The 3,324-nt window shown below is 45.1% G+C and overlaps 1 protein-coding gene across 3 annotated transcripts in view; it reads right to left on the reverse strand.

The window, feature by feature from the left end:
- Nucleotides 1-2,188, reverse strand: part of NONO (non-POU domain containing octamer binding) — a 22,758-nt gene extending 20,570 nt beyond the window's left edge. Inside the window, exons 1-3 of one of the 3 annotated variants that reach the window (XM_023508046.1) lie at nucleotides 2,045-2,133; nucleotides 1,311-1,367; nucleotides 628-716 (exon numbers count right to left, since the gene is read on the reverse strand). The gene's annotated coding sequence lies outside the window, so the exon portion shown is untranslated. Of the gene's footprint in view, nucleotides 1-627; nucleotides 717-1,310; nucleotides 1,368-2,044 lie in introns of all 3 variants that reach the window. The other 2 variants (XM_003801742.2, XM_023508045.1) reach the window with 2 other exon arrangements.
- Between the last annotated feature and the right edge of the window lie 1,136 nt (nucleotides 2,189-3,324).

The raw sequence follows: 3,324 nt of genomic DNA on the forward strand, positions 1-3,324 counted from the left end.
AAAAAAAAAAAAAAATTCACTTAATGAGCAAAGACTTGGGCTCAGCTCCCATAGCTCTGTGAGTAGGGTGCCGGACACATGGTTCAAGACAACAATGACAACTGCAACAAAAAATAGCCGGTCATTGTGGCAGGCACATGTAGTCCCAGCTACTCTGGAGGCTGAGACAAGAGTATCACTTAAGCCAGAGTTTGAGGTTGCTGTGAGCTGTGACATCACAGCACTCTACCAAGGGTGACATCATGAGACTCTAGACTATCTTCTTTGTGACTTGCCACAATGTGCAGTGTTGTTTTCTCAAAAAGTTAATGTAAAATGCCATGAACAGGTGTACCAGTTTCACCTCAAATCGGGTATCTCAAAAAAAGGAAACCACACTTTTAAAGATATAAAAGTATGAAACTAAATCACAGAAAATCTAAAGTCCACCCCAGAAACAGCTGGGGATGGGGCATGATAGGAGTTAGAATCAAATCTTTTCCTATTTGGGTCCCAGCTATTAAACAACTCCCACCCCCAACCCCAAAGAGGCCCAACAGGGAATGCAGTGGTAAAAACTAAGTAATATTGTATAAAGCATCTACAAAGTACCAAGTACCTCAGAAAGTATTTATTCCTATCACCTACTTCTGATGATGACCACCAACATTAATGCGAAAATATGTGCAGAAAGCTCCTCTGAGTAATAAATGCACTGCCCCCTAACTGCTGGGCCACTGAAAAGAGAACAAAGCACAAAGATAAGCAGCAAAAATTTCCATCTATTTATCTGGCCTATAGACTTATATGAGTTACTAGACTAGAAAGACTGTAGCTATTGGGTGTGATACAGTTGCACATGTTTAGATACAAGACTAAACACCACGACACCTATCTGAACTCTAAATAAATGCTCCCTCCAATTCAGCAAAAGGGTCAACTTTTAATTTAAAAGTGGAAACTGCAGATGGAAATCTGGTATAAATTTACCAGACTGACTGAGATGGATGTCTGGATTGCCTGTCTGAAAGCTGTAAAATGAACCAAGAAGGTACAGTCCTTTTCTAAGTTTCTTAAGATCTGTTATTTAATAACAAGGAAGTTGGACAAAGGCGCAGTAAAAGTCTAGCCGGAGACCCCCACAATAGAGTTGCTAAATTTAGCAAATAAAATGCACAACTCACTGTTAAATTTGGATTTTAGATTTTAAAAATGGTTTTGTTTTAAAGTACCATGCAATGTATACTAAAAAATAATTCGTTGTCTATGTGAAATTCTAATTCAGCTGGCTGTCCTGTATTTTATTTGGCAACCCTACCCCTTACACCTACCTCAACTTCGACTGAAGACGGCAAAGTGCCTCCCAGGCCTCCCTAACCTCGATTTCTCTGTTAAAAACACAAAGAAAGGTGTCAGCTTACTTACAGTAAGAGTTTCTCAAAGTGGAAGATTAAATACCCAATACGAAATCCATAAATTTAAGTTTCATTTTTAAAAAGTGATGCCATAAATGGGTTGGGGAACTAGGCAGCAAGACTAGAAAAGAAGCTTATAGGAGGAACCCGACTATGAAAGCGGTGGGATCTGGACCAACAGAGAACTTCCCAGCTAAGAGTTTTGACAAAGAAACATCGCTCTAGGGGCCCCACTTGCCCATTCTGGATTAATGGCCTCCCGGGGCCGAGAGGAGGAGCGCCCGACAAAGCGCCTCCTCTTCCAGCCAACCACGACATCAGGGCCCTGGCATAATAGACCCCACACCCTCCGGCCCAGGGCAGTTCAGAGGCCTGCAACTTAATGACAGGACTAAGATTCAGAGATAAGCAGCACAAAGAAACAGGAGGAAAAGAAACCCGGAGAGTGGTTAAAGCGTAAGGCGGGTTGAGGGCTGGGCGCCTGCAGGTGGGCTGAGAAGGCCGTGCAGCGGCAAAGACAAGGCCTTAAGGGACCTTGGAACGGCCATCCTCCCTCCAAACCTAGCCTCGCCCTAGCTTCTTCCTTTGCAGATTGTTCCCAAAAATCCCACTCCCCTCCTAAACAAGAACCAAGCCGTCCTAAAACTCACCCTCTACCGACTGGTCTTTCCTCAAGAGTAACGGCGACGCTACACGGCCTCTACCGTCCCGAGAAAAGAGCGCGCGACCGCCGGAAACCAGACGACGGAGCTCGGGGCCTCCCAAGGGATACAAAGTGGCATTCTCCATTGGTTAACTGAACTGCCAGTCAAGCTTTATCTACAGGGGCAGAATCATTTTTCCGCCATTTCTTAGATTTTATTGGCTACCGAATGCCAGAGGATTGAGTTCGTGTGAACGACAGATGGGGACAAAGAGCGAGGTTTTGTACCAAATGCGCATGTACAGCGGCCCGTACGCGAGAAATGGAAAAGGAAGAGGGGGATGGGGAGAACGGAGTGGAGAGCGGGGGGTCAGAAAGAGAGACATAAATGGACTAACGGAAAGACTGAAAGACCAAGCGGTGGGAGGGGGAAAGGGGACGAGAAAAAGGGAGAGAGAGGAGAGTGGAAACAGAGAGAGGAAGGGGAGAAAGTGCGCGCGTAGGCGTGCTCTGAGAATTCCTTCACTGCGCCTGTGCAAGAAGCAAGAGTGTCAATGTCATTGTATTCAATGTAGCAGATCTGGCCTTTTCCTACCGAAAAAAAAAAAAAAAGCCCCGCCATGTTTCCTTTTTCACACTACGTCGTTAGGGCTTGTACCCTAACACCTCGTACTTAATCAGATTTTTTTAATTGATGCTCCTGCTACTGGGGCTACTCGGGAAGCATAGCTGAAATAGTCATCTCTGTGGGGAGAGAAGGGAGTTGACACTGCAGTCTCTGTGTGATTACACAGAAATGTAACCAGCACCTTCATTTCCATGGTAACCAGGGAACCTAGCAGTCCAGACATCACTGTTGTTCCTATGATTTACAGAGAGATTCAACAGGTGTCATCCTTGCCATAGATGTATTGTATGCCTCCAGATCAGACTGATTCTGTGTTCCATTGGAAACCTATTAGCTAATCACCTTCATTGTTTCAGTAATGTCTAACTGGCCCCTGTGGCTAACAAGGACTGCAAGGCTCCAACTGATAGGTATTTGAACTTAATTCCTACTAATTAATTCACACTCAGGGTTGCAGAGTATCCCAAGTGTCACCATCTTATGTAGGGACTCAGAGATCTAGACTTGGGCTATCCCAATAGAGTGTTCTGCAATGATGGAAAGGTTCTGTGTCTGGCTGGGCGCCTATAGCTCAGTGGTTAGGGCGCTGGCCACATGCTCCGGGGCTGGTGGGTTTGAACCTGACTGGGCCTGCTAAACAAACAAAAAAAAAAAAATAG

This window comes from Otolemur garnettii, unplaced genomic scaffold, assembly GCF_000181295.1.
Source record: "Otolemur garnettii isolate 467f Iridium unplaced genomic scaffold, OtoGar3 scaffold00219, whole genome shotgun sequence".
NCBI lineage: Eukaryota > Metazoa > Chordata > Mammalia > Primates > Galagidae > Otolemur > Otolemur garnettii.